This window comes from Heterodontus francisci, chromosome 3 (genome assembly GCF_036365525.1).
Source record: "Heterodontus francisci isolate sHetFra1 chromosome 3, sHetFra1.hap1, whole genome shotgun sequence".
In the NCBI taxonomy this organism is placed as follows: domain Eukaryota; kingdom Metazoa; phylum Chordata; class Chondrichthyes; order Heterodontiformes; family Heterodontidae; genus Heterodontus; species Heterodontus francisci.
This window is the reverse complement of record NC_090373.1, coordinates 124,197,699-124,215,733: the sequence shown is the minus strand read 5'-3', so window position 1 is coordinate 124,215,733 and position 18,035 is coordinate 124,197,699.

Genomic DNA, 18,035 nt, shown 5'->3' with positions numbered 1-18,035 from the left:
TATTGTGTGCAGTTTTGGTCTCCTTATTTGAGGAAGGACGTTCTTCCTATAGAGGGTGTGCAGCGAAGGTTTGCCAGACTGATTCCTGGGATGGTGGGACTGACGTATGAGGAGAGATTGAGTCAGTTAGGATTATATTAACTGGAGCTCAGAAGAGTGAGGGGGGATCTCATAGAAACCTATACAATTCTAACAGGAATTGACAGGGTAGATGCAGGAAGGATGTTCCCAATGGTGGGAGAGTCCAGAACCAGGGGTCATAGTCTAAGGATATGGGGTAAACCTTTCAGGTCTGAGATGAGGAGAAATTTCTTCACCCAGAGAGTGATGAGCCTGTGGAATTCGCTACCACAGAAAGCAGTTGAGGCCAAAACATTGTATGTTTTCAAGAAGGAGTTAGATATAGCTTTTGGGTCTAAAGGGATCGAAGGGTATGGGGCGAAAGCCGGAACAGGCTACTGAGTTGGATGATCAGCCATGATCATAATGAATGGCAGAGTAGGCTCGAAGGGCTGAATGGCCTACTCCTGCTCCTATTTTCTATGTTTATATGAGTCCTGAAGGACGTAGCTGCTAGACTGGGTCTGCGGCAGGTGATGAGGAAACCAACAAGAGGGAAAAACATACTTGACCTTGTCATCACCAATCTGCCTGTCGCAGATGCATCTGTCCATGATAGAATTGGTAGGAGTGTCCACCGCACAGTCCTTGTGGAGAAAAAGTCCGGTCTTCACACTGATGATACTCTCCATCATGTGTGCCTCTACCACTGTGCTAAATGGGATAATTTCAAACAGATCGAGCAATGCAAAATTGGGCATCCATGAGGTACTGTGGGCCATTGGCAGCAGCAGAATTGTACTCAGTCACTCACACTCTTTAAGCTCATGAACTGAAGGTTCCGAAGAAGGGTCACTGACCCGAAACGTTAACTCTGCTTCTCTTTCCACAGATGCTGCCAGACCTGCTGAGTGATTCCAGCATTTCTTGTTTTTGTTTCAGATTTCCAGCATCCGCAGTATTTTGCTTTTAACTAATTGGAGGAAATGGCTCCACAAATATCCCCATCCTCAATGATCTGGGAGTCCAGCACATCAGTCCAAAAGACAAGGCTGAAGTATTTGCGACAATCTTCAGCCAGAAGCGCCAAGTGGATGACCCATATCGGCCTCCTCCTGAAGTCCCCAACATCACAGATGCCTGTCTTCAGCCAATTCGATTCACTGCACATGATATCAAGAAATGGCTGAAGGCACTGGATACTGCAAAGGCTATGAGCTCTGACAACATTCCGGCAATAGTACTGAAGACCTGTGCTCCAGATCTTGTTGTGCCCCTAGCCAAGCTGTTCCAGTACAGCTACAACACTGGAATCTACCCGGCAATGTGGAAAATTGCCCGATTATGTCCTGTACACAAAAAGCAGGACAAATCCAATCTGGCCAATTACCACCCTATCTGTCTACTCTTGATCATCAGTAAAGCGAAGGAAGGTGTCATCAACAGTGCCATCAAGCAGCACTTGCTTAGCAATAACCTTCTCAGTGATGCTCAGTTTGGGTTCTGCCAGGGCCACTCAGCTCCTGACCTCATTATAGCCTTGGTCCAAACATGAACAAAAGAGCTGAACTTAAGAGCTGAGGTGAGAGTGACTGCCCTTGACATCAAGGCAGTATTTGAGCAAGTATGGCTTCAAGGAGTCCCAGTAAAACTGGAGTCAATGGGAATTGGGAGAAAACTCTCCGCCGGTTGGAGCCATACCTAGCGCAAAGGAAGATGGTTATGATTGTAGTTGTTGGAGGTCAATCATCTCAGTCCCAGGACATCACTGCAGGAATTCCTCAGGGTGGTGCCCTGGGCGCAACCATCTTCAGCTGCTTCATCAATGACCTTCTTTCAATCATAAGGTCAGAAGTGGGGATGTTCACTGATGATTGCACAATGTTCAGCATCATTCACGACTCCTCAGTTACTGAAGCAGCCCATGTAGAAATGCAGCAAGAACTGGGCAATGTCCAGGTAAGTAACATGCGCTCCAGGCAAAGACTATCCCCAACAAGAGAGAATCTAACCATCTCCCCTTTACATTCAATGGCATTGCGGTCAATGAATCCCCCACTATCAACATCCTGGAGGTTACCATTGACCAGAAACTGAACCGGAGTAGCCATATAAATACAATGGTTACAAGAACAGGTCAGAGGCTGGGACTTCTGCGATGAGTAACTCACCACCTGACTCCCCAAAGCCTGTCCACCATGACCACCAGCACAAGTCAGGAGTGTGATGGAATACTGTTCACTTGCCTGGACGGGTGAAGCTCCAAAACCACTCAAGAAGCTCGACGCCATCCAGGACAAAGCAGCTCACTTGATTGGCACCACCTTCAACAGTCCCTCCCTCCATCACCGATGCACAGTGGCAGCAGTGTGTATCATCTACAAGATGCACTGCAGCAACTCACCAAAGCTCCTTTGACAGCACCTTTCAAACTCGCGACCTCTACCACCTAGAAGGACAATGACAGCAGATGCCTGGGAACACCACCACCTGTAAGTTCCCCTCCAAGCTACACATCAACCTGACTTGGAACTATATTGCTGTTCCTTCACTGTTGCTGGGTAAAATTCCTGGAACTCCCTTCCTAACAGCACTGTGGGTGTAGCTACACCCCAATGACTACTGCGGTTCCAGATGGTGGCTTACCACCACCTTCTCAAAGGCAATTAGGAATGGGCAATAAATGCTGTCCTAGACAGCGATGCCCTGTTCCATGAACGATAAAAAAAAATGACAAAAGGGTAGGTACTGGCGCCATTTTTTAAGTACTTCCATCCATGCTCACATTGCTGCCTTTCACTGATGCAGTTCCTCTGAAGTGTTGCTTGATCCCTCTACTACTCTGTAAAACCTGGATCCCTTTTACTACTGCAGTGTAAATTCTGGACACACTCCCCCCAACACTACTACTGCAGTGTAAATCCTCTAACCTCTCCCCCCACACAACTGCAGTGTAAATCCTGTAACCCCTCCCCTCCACTACTGCAGTGTAAATCCTGTAACCCCTCCCCTCCACTACTGCTGTGTAAATCCTGGAACCCCCCCACCTCTAATGCTGTGTAAATCCTGGATCTCCTCTACTGCTGTTTAAATCTTGGAACCCCCCTCTACTGCTGTCTAAATCCTGGATCCCCTCTGCTGCTGTTTAAATCTTGGAACACCCCTCTACTGCTGTTTAAATCCTGGATCCCCTCTACTGCTGTTTAAATCTTGGAACCCCCCTCTAATGCTGTTTAAATCCTGGATCTCCTCTACTGCTGTTTAAATCTTGGAACCCCCCTCTACTGCTGTGGAAATCCTGGATCTCCTCTACTGCTGTTTAAATCTTGGAACCCCCCTCCACTGCTGTGTAAATCCTGGATCTCCTCCACTGCTGTTTAAATCCTGGATCCCCTCAACTGCTGTTTAAATCTTGGAACCAACCTCGACTGCTGCTTAAATCCTGGATCCCCTCCACTGTGTAAATCCTGGATCCCCCCGACTGCTGTGTAAATCCTGGATCCCATCCACTGCTGTGTAAATCCTGGATCCCCCTCTACTGCTGTGTAAATCCTGGATATCCTCTACTGCTGTGTAAATCCTGGATCCCCTCAACTGCTGTGTAAATCCTGGATCCCCTCTAATGCTGTGTAAATCCTGGATCCCCCTCCAATGCTGTGTAAATACTGGACTCCCCTCTAATGCTGTATAAATCCTGGATCCCCTCGAATGCTGTGTAAATCCTGGATCTCCTCTACTGCTGTGTAAATCCTGGACCCCCCTCCACTGCTGTGAAAATGCTGGACCCCCCTCTACTGCTGTGTAAATCCTGGACCCCCCTCTACTGCTGTGTAAATCCTGGATCCCCTCTACTGCTGTGTAAATCCTGGATCCTCTCTAATACTGTGTAAATCCTGGACACCCCTCTAATGCTGTGTAAATCCTGGATCCTCTCTAATGCTGTGTAAATCCTGGATCCTCTCTACTGCTGTGTAAATCCTGGACACCCCTCTAATGCTGTGTAAATCCTGGATCCTCTCTACTGCTCTGTAAAACCTGGACCCCCCTCTAATTATGTGTAAATCCTGGATCCTCTCTAATGCTGTGTAAATCCTGGATCCTCTCTAATGCTGTGTAAATCCTGGACCCCCCTCTAATGCTGTGTAAATCCTGGATCTTCTCTAATGCTGTGTAAATCCTGGATCCTCTCTAATGGTGTGTAAATCCTGGACCCCCCTATAATGCTGTGTAAATCCTGGATCCTCTCAAATGCTGTGTAAATCCTGGACACCCCTCTAATGCTGTGTAAATCCTGGATCCTCTCTAATGCTGTGTAAATCCTGGACACCCCTCTAATGCTGTGTAAATCCTGGATCCTCTCTACTGCTGTGTAAATCCTGGACACCCCTCTAATGCTGTGTAAATCCTGGATCCCCTCTAATGCTGTGTAAATCCTGGACCCCCCTCTAATGCTGTGCAAATCCTGGATCCTCTATAATGCTGAGTAAATCCTGGATCCTCTCTAATGCTGTGTAAATCCTGCATCCTCTCTAATGCTGTGTAAATCCTGGATCCTCTCTAATGCTGTGGAAATCCTGCATCCTCTCCAATGCTGTGTAAATCCTGGACACCCCTCTAATGCTGTGCAAATCCTGGATCCTCTCTACTGCTGTGTAAATCCTGGACACCCCTCTAATGCTGTGTAAATCCTGGATCCCCTCTAATGCTGTGTAAATCCTGGACCCCCCTCGAATGCTGTGCAAATCCTGGATCCTCTATAATGCTGTGTAAATCCTGGATCCTCTCTAATGCTGTGTAAATCCTGCATCCTCTCTAATGCTGTGTAAATCCTGGATCCTCTCTAATGCTGTGTAAATCCTGCATCCTCTCTAATGCTGTGTAAATCCTGGATCCTCTCTAATGCTGTGGAAATCCTGCATCCTCTCCAATGCTGTGTAAATCCTGGATCCTCACTAATGCTGTGTAAATCCTGGCACCTCTCCAATGCTGTGCAAATCCTGCATCCACACTAATGCTGTGTAAATCCTGGATCCTCTCTAATGCTGTGTAAATCCTGGATCCTCATGACTGCTGTGTAAATCCTGGTCACCCCTCTCCTGCTGTGTAAATCCTGGACCCCCCTCTAATGCTGTGTAAGTCCTGGATCCTCTCTAATGCTGTGTAAATCCTGCATCCTCTCTAATGCTGTGTAAATCCTGGATCCTCTCTAATGCTGTGTAAATCCTGGATCCTCTCTAATGCTGTGTAAATCCTGGATCCTCACTACTGCTGTGTAAATCCGGGACACCACTCTACTGCTGTGTAAATCCTGGACCCCCCTCAAATGCTGTGTAAATCCTGGATCCTCTCCAATGCTGTGTAAATCCTGGACCCCCCTCTAATGCTAAATCCTGGATCCTCTCCAATGCTGTGTAAATCCTGGACACCCCTCTAATGCTGTGTAAATCCTGGATCCCCTCTAATGCTGTGTAAATCCTGGATCCTCTCTAATGCTGCGTAAATCCTGGATCCTCTCTAATGCTGTGTAAATCCTGGATCCTCTCTAATGCTGTGGAAATCCTGGATCCTCTCTACTGTTGTGTAAATCCTGGACACCCCTCTAATGCTGTGTAAATCCTGGATCCTCTCTACTGCTGTGTAAATCCTGGACACCCCTCTAATGCTGTGTAAATCCTGGATCCTCTCCAATGCTGTGTAAATCCTGGACACCCCTCTAATGCTGAGTAAATCCTGGACCCCCCTCTACTGCTGTGTAAATCCTGGACACCCCTCTAATGCGGTGTACATCCTGGACATCCCTCCAATGCTGTGTAAATCCTGGATCCTCTCTAATGCGATGTAAATTCTGGATCCTCTCTACTGCTGTGTAAATCCTGGATCCTCTCTAATGCTGTGTAAATCCTGGATCCTTTCTACTGCTGTGTAAATCCTGGATCCTCTAATGCTGTGTAAATCCTGGATCCTCTCTAATGCTGTGTAAATTCTGGATCCTCTCTACTGCGGTGCAAATCCTGGATCCTCTCCAATGCTGTGTAAATCCTGGATCCTCTCTACTGCTGTGTAAATCCTCGATCCTCTAATGCTGTGTAAATCCTGGATCCTGTCCAATGCTGTGTAAATCCTGGATCCTCTCTAATGCTGTGTAAATCCTGGATCCTCTCTACTGCTGTGTAAATTCTGGATCATCTCTATTGCTGTGTAAATCCTGGATCCTCTCTAATGCTGTGTAAATCCTGGATCCTCTCTACTGCTGTGTAAATCCTGGATCCAATCTAATGCTGTGCAAATCCTGGATCCTCTCTAATGCTGTATAAGTCCTGGATCCCCTCTAATGCTGTAAATCCTGGATCCTCTCGAATGCTGTGTAAATCCTGGATCCCCTCTAATGCTGTGTAAATCCTGGATCCTCTCCAATGCTGTGTAAATCCTGGATCCTCTGTAATGCTGTGTAAATCCTGGATCCCCTCTAATGCTGTGTCAATCCTGGATCTGCTCTCCTGCTGTGTAAATCCTGGATCCTCACTAATGCTGTGTAAATCCTGGATCCTCTCTACTGCTGTGTAAATCCTGGACACCCCTCTAATGCTGTGTAAATCCTGGACACCCCTCTAATGCTGTGTAAATCCTGGATCCTCCCTAATGCTCTGTAAATCCTGGACCCCGCTCTAATGCTGTGTAAATCCTGGATCCTCTCTAATGCTGTGTAAATCCTGGATCCTCTCTAATGCTCTGTAAATCCTGGACCCCCCTCTCGACTGCTGTGTAACTCCTGGATCCTCTCTAATGCTCTGTAAATCCTGGACCCCCCTCTAATGCTCTGTAAATCCTGGACCCCACTCTAATGCTGTGTAAATCCTGGATCCTCTCTAATGCTGTGTAAATCCTGGATCCTCTCTACTGCTGTGTAAATCCTGGATCCTCTCTAATGCTGTGTAAATCCTGGATCCTCTCTAATGCTGTGTAAATCCTGGATCCTCTCTAATGCTGTGAAAATCCTGGACCCTCTCTGCTGCTGTGTAAATCCTGGACACCCCTCTAATGCTGCATAAATCCTGGATCCTCTCTAATGTAGTGTAAATCCTGGATCCTCTCTGATGCTGTGTAAATCCTGAATCCTCTCTACTGCTGTGTAAATCCTGGACACCCCTCTAATGCTCTGTAAATCCTGTATCCCCTCTAATGCCGTGTAAATCCAGGACCCTCTCTAATGCTGTGTAAATCCTGGATCCTCTCTAATGCTGTGTAAATCCTGGATCCCCTCTAACGCTGTGTAAATCCTGGATCCGCTATAATGCTGTGTAAATCCTGGATCCTCTCTACTGCACTGTAAATCCTGGACCCCCCTCTAATGCTGTGTAAATCCTGGATCCTCTCAAATGCTGTGTATATCCTGGCCCCCCCTCTAATGCTGAATCCTGGATCCTCTCTAATGCTGTGTAAATCCTGGACACCCCTCTAATGCTGTGTAAATCCTGGATCCTCTCTAATGCTGTGTAAATCCTGGATCCCCTCTAATGCTTTGTAAATCGTGGACACCCATCTAATGCTGTGTAAATCCTGGATCCTCTCTAATGCTGTGTAAATCCTGGATCCTCTCTACTGCTGTGTAAATCCTGGAAACCCCTCTAATGCTGTGTAAATCCTGGACACCCCTCTAATGCTGTGTAAATCCTGGATCCTCTCTAATGCTGTGTAAATCCTGGACACCCCTCTAATGCTGTGTAAATCCTGCATCCTCTCTAATGCTGTGTAAATCCTGGATCCTCTCTAATGCTGTGGAAATCCTGCATCCTCTCCAATGCTGTGTAAATCCTGGACACCCCTCTAATGCTGTGCAAATCCTGGATCCTCTCTACTGCTGTGTAAATCCTGGACACCCCTCTAATGCTGTGTAAATCCTGGATCCCCTCTAATGCTGTGTAAATCCTGGACCCCCCTCTAATGCTGTGCAAATCCTGGATCCTCTATAATGCTGTGTAAATCCTGGATCCTCTCTAATGCTGTGTAAATCCTGCATCCTCTCTAATGCTGTGTAAATCCTGGATCCTCTCTAATGCTGTGGAAATCCTGCATCCTCTCCAATGCTGTGTAAATCCTGGATCCTCTCTACTGCTGTGTAAATCCTGGATCCTCACCACTGCTGTGTAAATCCTGGACACCCCTCTAATGCTGTGTAAATCCTGGATCCTCACTAATGCTGTGTAAATCCTGGCTCCTCTCCAATGCTGTGCAAATCCTGCATCCGCACTAATGCTGTGTAAATCCTGGATCCTCTCTAATGCTGTGTAAATCCTGGATCCTCATGACTGCTGTGTAAATCCTGGTCACCCCTCTCCTGCTGTGTAAATCCTGGACCCCCCTCTAATGCTGTGTAAGTCCTGGATCCTCTCTAATGCTGTGTAAATCCTGCATCCTCTCTAATGCTGTGTAAATCCTGGATCCTCTCTAATGCTGTGTAAATCCTGGATCCTCTCTAATGCTGTGTCAATCCTGCACCCTCTCTAATGCTGTGTAAATCCTGGATCCTCTCTAATGCTGTGTAAATCCTGGATCCTCACTACTGCTGTGTAAATCCAGGACACCACTCTACTGCTGTGTAAATCCTGGACCCCCCTCTAATGCTGTGTAAATCCTGGATCCTCTCTAATGCTGTGTAAATCCTGGACCCCCCTCTAATGCTAAATCCTGGATCCTCTCCAATGCTGTGTAAATCCTGGACACCCCTCTAATGCTGTGTAAATCCTGGATCCCCTCTAATGCTGTGTAAATCCTGGATCCTCTCTAATGCTGTGTAAATCCTGGATCCTCTCTAATGCTGTGGAAATCCTGGATCCTCTCTACTGTTGTGTAAATCCTGGACACCCCTCTAATGCTGTGTAAATCCTGGATCCTCTCTACTGCTGTGTAAATCCTGGACACCCCTCTAATGCTGTGTAAATCCTGGATCACCTCTAATGCTGTGTAAATCCTGGATCCTCTCGACTGCTGTGTGAAGCCTGGACACCCCTCTAATGCTGTGTAAATCCTGGATCCTCTCCAATGCTGTGTAAATCCTGGACACCCCTCTAATGCTGAGTAAATCCTGGACCCCCCTCTACTGCTGTGTAAATCCTGGACACCCCTCTAATGCGGTGTACATCCTGGACATCCCTCCAATGCTGTGTAAATCCTGGATCCTCTCTAATGCGGTGTAAATTCTGGATCCTCTCTACTGCTGTGTAAATCCTGGATCCTCTCTAATGCTGTGTAAATCCTGGATCCTTTCTACTGCTGTGTAAATCCTGGATCCTCTAATGCTGTGTAAATCCTGGATCCTCTCTAATGCTGTGTAAATTCTGGATCCTCTCTACTGCGGTGCAAATCCTGGATCCTCTCCAATGCTGTGTAAATCCTGGATCCTCTCTACTGCTGTGTAAATCCTGGATCCTCTAATGCTGTGTAAATCCTGGATCCTGTCCAATGCTGTGTAAATCCTGGATCCTCTCTAATGCTGTGTAAATCCTGGATCCTCTCTACTGCTGTGTAAATTCTGGATCCTCTCTAATGCTGTGTAAATCCTGGATCCTCTCTACTGCTGTGTAAATCCTGGATCCAATCTAATGCTGTGCAAATCCTGGATCCTCTCTAATGCTGTATAAGTCCTGGATCCCCTCTAATGCTGTGTAAATCCTGGATCCTCTCCAATGCTGTGTAAATCCTGGATCCTCTGTAATGCTGTGTAAATCCTGGATCCCCTCTAATGCTGTGTAAATCCTGGATCTGCTCTCCTGCTGTGTAAATCCTGGATCCTCACTAATGCTGTGTAAATCCTGGATCCTCTCTACTGCTGTGTAAATCCTGGACACCCCTCTAATGCTGTGTAAATCCTGGACACCCCTCTAATGCTGTGTAAATCCTGGATCCTCCCTAATGCTCTGTAAATCCTGGACCCCGCTCTAATGCTGTGTAAATCCTGGATCCTCTCTAATGCTGTGTAAATCCTGGATCCTCTCTAATGCTCTGTAAATCCTGGACCCCCCTCTCGACTGCTGTGTAACTCCTGGATCCTCTCTAATGCTCTGTAAATCCTGGACCCCCCTCTAATGCTCTGTAAATCCTGGACCCCACTCGAATGCTGTGTAAATCCTGGATCCTCTCTAATGCTGTGTAAATCCTGGATCCTCTCTACTGCTGTGTAAATCCTGGATCCTCTCTAATGCTGTGTAAATCCTGGATCCTCTCTAATGCTGTGTAAATCCTGGATCCTCTCTAATGCTGTGAAAATCCTGGACCCTCTCTGCTGCTGTGTAAATCCTGGACACCCCTCTAATGCTGCATAAATCCTGGATCCTCTCTAATGTAGAGTAAATCCTGGATCCTCTCTGATGCTGTGTAAATCCTGGATCCTCCCTAATGCTCTGTAAATCCTGGACCCCGCTCTAATGCTGTGTAAATCCTGGATCCTCTCTAATGCTGTGTAAATCCTGGATCCTCTCTAATGCTCTGTAAATCCTGGACCCCCCTCTCGACTGCTGTGTAACTCCTGGATCCTCTCTAATGCTCTGTAAATCCTGGACCCCCCTCTAATGCTCTGTAAATCCTGGACCCCACTCGAATGCTGTGTAAATCCTGGATCCTCTCTAATGCTGTGTAAATCCTGGATCCTCTCTACTGCTGTGTAAATCCTGGATCCTCTCTAATGCTGTGTAAATCCTGGATCCTCTCTAATGCTGTGAAAATCCTGGACCCTCTCTGCTGCTGTGTAAATCCTGGATCCTCACTAATGCTGTGTAAATCCTGGATCCTCACTAATGCTGTGTAAATCCTGGCTCCTCTCCAATGCTGTGCAAATCCTGCATCCGCACTAATGCTGTGTAAATCCTGGATCCTCTCTAATGCTGTGTAAATCCTGGATCCTCATGACTGCTGTGTAAATCCTGGTCACCCCTCTCCTGCTGTGTAAATCCTGGACCCCCCTCTAATGCTGTGTAAGTCCTGGATCCTCTCTAATGCTGTGTAAATCCTGCATCCTCTCTAATGCTGTGTAAATCCTGGATCCTCTCTAATGCTGTGTAAATCCTGGATCCTCTCTAATGCTGTGTCAATACTGCACCCTCTCTAATGCTGTGTAAATCCTGCATCCTCTCTAATGCTGTGTAAATCCTGGATCCTCACTACTGCTGTGTAAATCCAGGACACCACTCTACTGCTGTGTAAATCCTGGACCCCCCTCTAATGCTGTGTAAATCCTGGATCCTCTCTAATGCTGTGTAAATCCTGGACCCCCCTCTAATGCTAAATCCTGGATCCTCTCCAATGCTGTGTAAATCCTGGACACCCCTCTAATGCTGTGTAAATCCTGGATCCCCTCTAATGCTGTGTAAATCCTGGATCCTCTCTAATGCTGTGTAAATCCTGGATCCTCTCTAATGCTGTGTAAATCCTGGATCCTCTCTACTGTTGTGTAAATCCTGGACACCCCTCTAATGCTGTGTAAATCCTGGATCCTCTCTACTGCTGTGTAAATCCTGGACACCCCTCTAATGCTGTGTAAATCCTGGATCACCTCTAATGCTGTGTAAATCCTGGATCCTCTCGACTGCTGTGTGAAGCCTGGACACCCCTCTAATGCTGTGTAAATCCTGGATCCTCTCCAATGCTGTGTAAATCCTGGACACCCCTCTAATGCTGAGTAAATCCTGGACCCCCCTCTACTGCTGTGTAAATCCTGGACACCCCTCTAATGCGGTGTACATCCTGGACATCCCTCCAATGCTGTGTAAATCCTGGATCCTCTCTAATGCGGTGTAAATTCTGGATCCTCTCTACTGCTGTGTAAATCCTGGATCCTCTCTAATGCTGTGTAAATCCTGGATCCTTTCTACTGCTGTGTAAATCCTGGATCCTCTAATGCTGTGTAAATCCTGGATCCTCTCTAATGCTGTGTAAATTCTGGATCCTCTCTACTGCGCTGCAAATCCTGGATCCTCTCCAATGCTGTGTAAATCCTGGATCCTCTCTACTGCTGTGTAAATCCTGGATCCTCTAATGCTGTGTAAATCCTGGATCCTGTCCAATGCTGTGTAAATCCTGGATCCTCTCTAATGCTGTGTAAATCCTGGATCCTCTCTACTGCTGTGTAAATTCTGGATCCTCTCTAATGCTGTGTAAATCCTGGATCCTCTCTACTGCTGTGTAAATCCTGGATCCAATCTAATGCTGTGCAAATCCTGGATCCTCTCTAATGCTGTATAAGTCCTGGATCCCCTCTAATGCTGTAAATCCTGGATCCTCTCGAATGCTGTGTAAATCCTGGATCCCCTCTAATGCTGTGTAAATCCTGGATCCTCTCCAATGCTGTGTAAATCCTGGATCCTCTGTAATGCTGTGTAAATCCTGGATCCCCTCTAATGCTGTGTAAATCCTGGATCTGCTCTCCTGCTGTGTAAATCCTGGATCCTCACTAATGCTGTGTAAATCCTGGATCCTCTCTACTGCTGTGTAAATCCTGGACACCCCTCTAATGCTGTGTAAATCCTGGACACCCCTCTAATGCTGTGTAAATCCTGGATCCTCCCTAATGCTCTGTTAATCCTGGACCCCGCTCTAATGCTGTGTAAATCCTGGATCCTCTCTAATGCTGTGTAAATCCTGGATCCTCTCTAATGCTCTGTAAATCCTGGACCCCCCTCTCGACTGCTGTGTAACTCCTGGATCCTCTCTAATGCTCTGTAAATCCTGGACCCCCCTCTAATGCTCTGTAAATCCTGGACCCCACTCGAATGCTGTGTAAATCCTGGATCCTCTCTAATGCTGTGTAAATCCTGGATCCTCTCTAATGCTGTGTAAATCCTGGATCCTCTCTAATGCTGTGTAAATCCTGGATCCTCTCTAATGCTGTGAAAATCCTGGACCCTCTCTGCTGCTGTGTAAATCCTGGACACCCCTCTAATGCTGCATAAATCCTGGATCCTCTCTAATGTAGAGTAAATCCTGGATCCTCTCTGATGCTGTGTAAATCCTGAATCCTCTCTACTGCTGTGTAAATCCTGGACACCCCTCTAATGCTCTGTAAATCCTGTATCCTCTCTAATGCCGTGTAAATCCAGGACCCTCTCTAATGCTGTGTAAATCCTGGATCCTCTCTAATGCTGTGTAAATCCTGGATCCCCTCTAACGCTGTGTAAATCCTGGATCCGCTATAATGCTGTGTAAATCCTGGATCCTCTCTACTGCACTGTAAATCCTGGACCCCCCTCTAATGCTGTGTAAATCCTGGATCCTCTCAAATGCTGTGTATATCCTGGCCCCCCCTCTAATGCTGAATCCTGGATCCTCTCTAATGCTGTGTAAATCCTGGACACCCCTCTAATGCTGTGTAAATCCTGGATCCTCTCTAATGCTGTGTAAATCCTGGATCCCCTCTAATGCTTTGTAAATCGTGGACACCCATCTAATGCTGTGTAAATCCTGGATCCTCTCTAATGCTGTGTAAATCCTGGATCCTCTCTACTGCTGTGTAAATCCTGGAAACCCCTCTAATGCTGTGTAAATCCTGGACACCCCTCTAATGCTGTGTAAATCCTGGATCCTCTCTAATGCTGTGTAAATCCTGGACACCCCTCTAATGCTGTGTAAATCCTGGACACCCCTCTAATGCTGTGTAAATCCTGGATCCCCTCTAATACTGTGTAAATCCTGGATCCTCTCTAATGCTGTGTAAATCCTGGACACCCCTCTAATGCTGAGTAAATCCTGGAACCCCCTCTACTGCTGTGTAAATCCTGGACACCCCTCTAATGCTGTGTAAATCCTGGATCCTCTCTACTGCTGTGTAAATCCTGGATCCTCTCCAATGCTGTGTAAATCCTGGATCCTCTCTCCTGCTGTGTAAATCCTGGATCCTCTAATGCTGTGCAAATTCTGGATCATCTCTACTGCTGTGTAAATCCTGGATCCTCTCTAATGCTGTGTAAATCCTGGATCCTCTCTACTGCTGTGTAAATCCTGGATCCAATCTAATGCTGTGTAAATCCTGGATCCTCTCTAATGCTGTATAAGTCCTGGATCCCCTCTAATGCTGTAAATCCTGGATCCTCTCGAATGCTGTGTAAATCCTGGATCCCCTCTAATGCTGTGTAAATCCTGGATCCTCTCCAATGCTGTGTAAATCCTGGATCCTCTGTAGTGCTGTGTAAATCCTGGATCCCCTCTAATGCTGTGTAAATCCTGGATCCTCTCTACTGCTGTGTAAATCCTGGACACCCCTCTAATGCTGTGTAAATCCTGGATCCTCCCTAATGATCTGTAAATCCTGGACCCCGCTCTAATGCTGTGTAAATCCTGGATCCTCTCTAATACTGTGTAAATCCTGGATCCTCTCTAATGCTGTGTAAATCCTGGACCCCCCTCTAATGCTGTGTAAATCCTGGATCCTCTCTAATACTGTGTAAATCCTGGATCCTCTCTAATGCTGTGTAAATCCTGGACCCCCCTCTAATGCTGTGTAAATCCTGGATCCTCTGTAATGCTGTGTAAATCCTGGATCCTCCCTAATGATCTGTAAATCCTGGACCCCGCTCTAATGCTGTGTAAATCCTGGATCCTCTCTAATACTGTGTAAATCCTGGACCCCGCTCTAATGCTGTGTAAATCCTGGACCCCGCTCTAATGCTGTGTAAATCCTGGATGCTCTCCAATGCTGTGTAAATCCTGGATCCTCTCTAATGCTGTGTAAATCCTGGATGCTCTCCAATGCTGTGTAAATCCTGGATCCTCTCTAATGCTGTGTAAATCCTGGATCCCCTCTAATGCTGTATAAATTCTGGATCCTCTCTACTGCTGTGTAAATCCTGGACACCCCTCTAATGCTGTGTAAATCCTGGATCCTCTCTAATGCTCTGTAAATCCTGGACCCCACTCTAATGCTGAGTAAATCCTGGATCCTCTCTAATGCTGTGTAAATCCTGGATCCTCTCTACTGCTGTGTAAATCCTGGATCCTCTCTAATGCTGTGTAAATCCTGGATCCTCTCTAATGCTGTGTAAATCCTGGATCCTCTCTAATGCTGTGCAAATCCTGGACCCTCTCTGCTGCTGTGTAAATCCTGGACACCCCTCTAATGCTCTGTAAATCCTGGATCCTCTCTAATGCTGTGTAAATCCTGGATCCTCACTGATGCTGTGTAAATCCTGAATCCTCTGTACTGCTGTGTAAATCCTGGACACCCCTCTAATGCTCTGTAAATCCTGTATCCGCTATAATGCTGTGTAAATCCTGGATCCTCTCTAATGCTGTGTAAATCCTGGACCCCCCTCTAATGCTGTGTAAATCCTGGATCCTCTCTAATGCTGTGTAAATCCTGGACCCCCCTCTAATGCTAAATCCTGGATCCTCTCTAATGCTGTGTAAATCCTGGACACCCCTCTAATGCTGTGTAAATCCTGGATCCTCTCTAATGCTGTGTAAATCCTGGATCCCCTCTAATGCTGTGTAAATCGTGGACACCCCTCCAATGCTGTGTAAATCCTGGATCCTCTCTACTGCTGTGTAAATCCTGGACACCCCTCTAATGCTGTGTAAATCCTGGACACCCCTCTAATGCTGTGTAAATCCTGGATCCGCTATAATGCTGTGTAAATCCTGGATCCTCTCTACTGCACTGTAAATCCTGGACCCCCCTCTAATGCTGTGTAAATCCTGGATCCTCTCAAATGCTGTGTATATCCTGGCCCCCCCTCTAATTCTGAATCCTGGATCCTCTCTAATGCTTTGTAAATCCTGGACACCCCTCTAATGCTGTGTAAATCCTGGATCCTCTCTAATGCTGTGTAAATCCTGGATCCCCTCTAATGCTTTGTAAATCGTGGACACCCATCTAATGCTGTGTAAATCCTGGATCCTCTCTAATGCTGTGTAAATCCTGGATCCTCTCTACTGCTGTGTAAATCCTGGAAAACCCTCTAATGCTGTGTAAATCCTGGACACCCCTCTAATGCTGTGTAAATCCTGGATCCTCTCTAATGCTGTGTAAATCCTGGACACCCCTCTAATGCTGTGTAAATCCTGGATCCCCTCTAATACTGTGTAAATCCTGGATCCTCTCTAATGCTGTGTAAATCCTGAACACCCCTCTAATGCTGAGTAAATCCTGGAACCCCCTCTACTGCTGTGTAAATCCTGGATCCTCTCTAATGCTGTGTAAATCCTGGATCCTCTCTACTGCTGTGTAAATCCTGGATCCTCTCCAATGCTGTGTAAATCCTGGATCCTCTCTCCTGCTGTGTAAATCCTGGATCCTCTAATGCTGTGCAAATTCTGGATCATCTCTACTGCTGTGTAAATCCTGGATCCTCTCTAATGCTGTGTAAATCCTGGATCCTCTCTACTGCTGTGTAATTCCTGGATCCAATCTAATGCTGTGTAAATCCTGGATCCTCTCTAATGCTGTATAAATCCTGAACACCCCTCTAATGCTGAGTAAATCCTGGAACCCCCTCTACTGCTGTGTAAATCCTGGATCCTCTCTAATGCTGTGTAAATCCTGGATCCTCTCTACTGCTGTGTAAATCCTGGATCCTCTCCAATGCTGTGTAAATCCTGGATCCTCTCTCCTGCTGTGTAAATCCTGGATCCTCTAATGCTGTGCAAATTCTGGATCATCTCTACTGCTGTGTAAATCCTGGATCCTCTCTAATGCTGTGTAAATCCTGGATCCTCTCTACTGCTGTGTAATTCCTGGATCCAATCTAATGCTGTGTAAATCCTGGATCCTCTCTAATGCTGTATAAATCCTGGATCCCCTCTAATGCTGTGTAAATCCTGGATCCTCTGTAATGCTGTGTAAATCCTGGATCCCCTCTAATGCTGTGTAAATCCTGGATCCTCTCCAATGCTGTGTAAATCCTGGATCCTCTGTAATGCTGTGTAAATCCTGGATCCCCTCTAATGCTGTGTAAATCCTGGATCTGCTCTCCTGCTGTGTAAATCCTGGATCCTCACTAATGCTGTGTAAATCCTGGATCCTCTCTACTGCTGTGTAAATCCTGGACACCACTTTAATGCTGTGTAAATCCTGGACACCCCTCTAATGCTGTGTAAATCCTGGATCCTCCCTAATGCTCTGTAAATCCTGGACCCCGCTCTAATGCTGTGTAAATCCTGGATCCTCTCTAATACTGTGTAAATCCTGGATCCTCTCTAATGCTGTGTAAATCCTGGACCCCCCTCTAATGCTGTGTAAATCCTGGATCCTCTCTAATACTGTGTAAATCCTGGATCCTCTCTAATGCTGTGTAAATCCTGGATCCTCTCTAATGCTGTGTAAATCCTGGACCCCCCTCTAATGCTGTGTAAATCCTGGATCCTCTCTAATACTGTGTAAATCCTGGATCCTCTCTAATGCTGTGTAAATCCTGGACCCCCCTCTAATGCTCTGTAAATCCTGGACCCCGCTCTAATGCTGTGTAAATACTGGATCCTCTGTAATGCTGTGTAAATCCTGGATCCCCTCTAATGCTGTATAAATTCTGGATCCTCTCTACTGCTGTGTAAATCCTGGACACCCCTCTAATGCTGTGTAAATCCTGGACACCCCTCTAATGCTGTGTAAATCCTGGATCCTCTCTAATGCTCTGTAAATCCTGGACCCCACTCTAATGCTGTGTAAATCCTGGATCCTCTCTAATGCTGTGTAAATCCTGGATCCCCTCTAATGCTGTATAAATTCTGGATCCTCTCTACTGCTGTGTAAATCCTGGACACCCCTCTAATGCTGTGTAAATCCTGGACACCCCTCTAATGCTGTGTAAATCCTGGATCCTCTCTAATGCTCTGTAAATCCTGGACCCCACTCTAATGCTGTGTAAATCCTGGATCCTCTCTAATGCTGTGTAAATCCTGGATCCTCTCTACTGCTGTGTAAATCCTGGATCCTCTCTAATGCTGTGTAAATCCTGGATCCTCTCTAATGCTGTGCAAATCCTGGACCCTCTCTG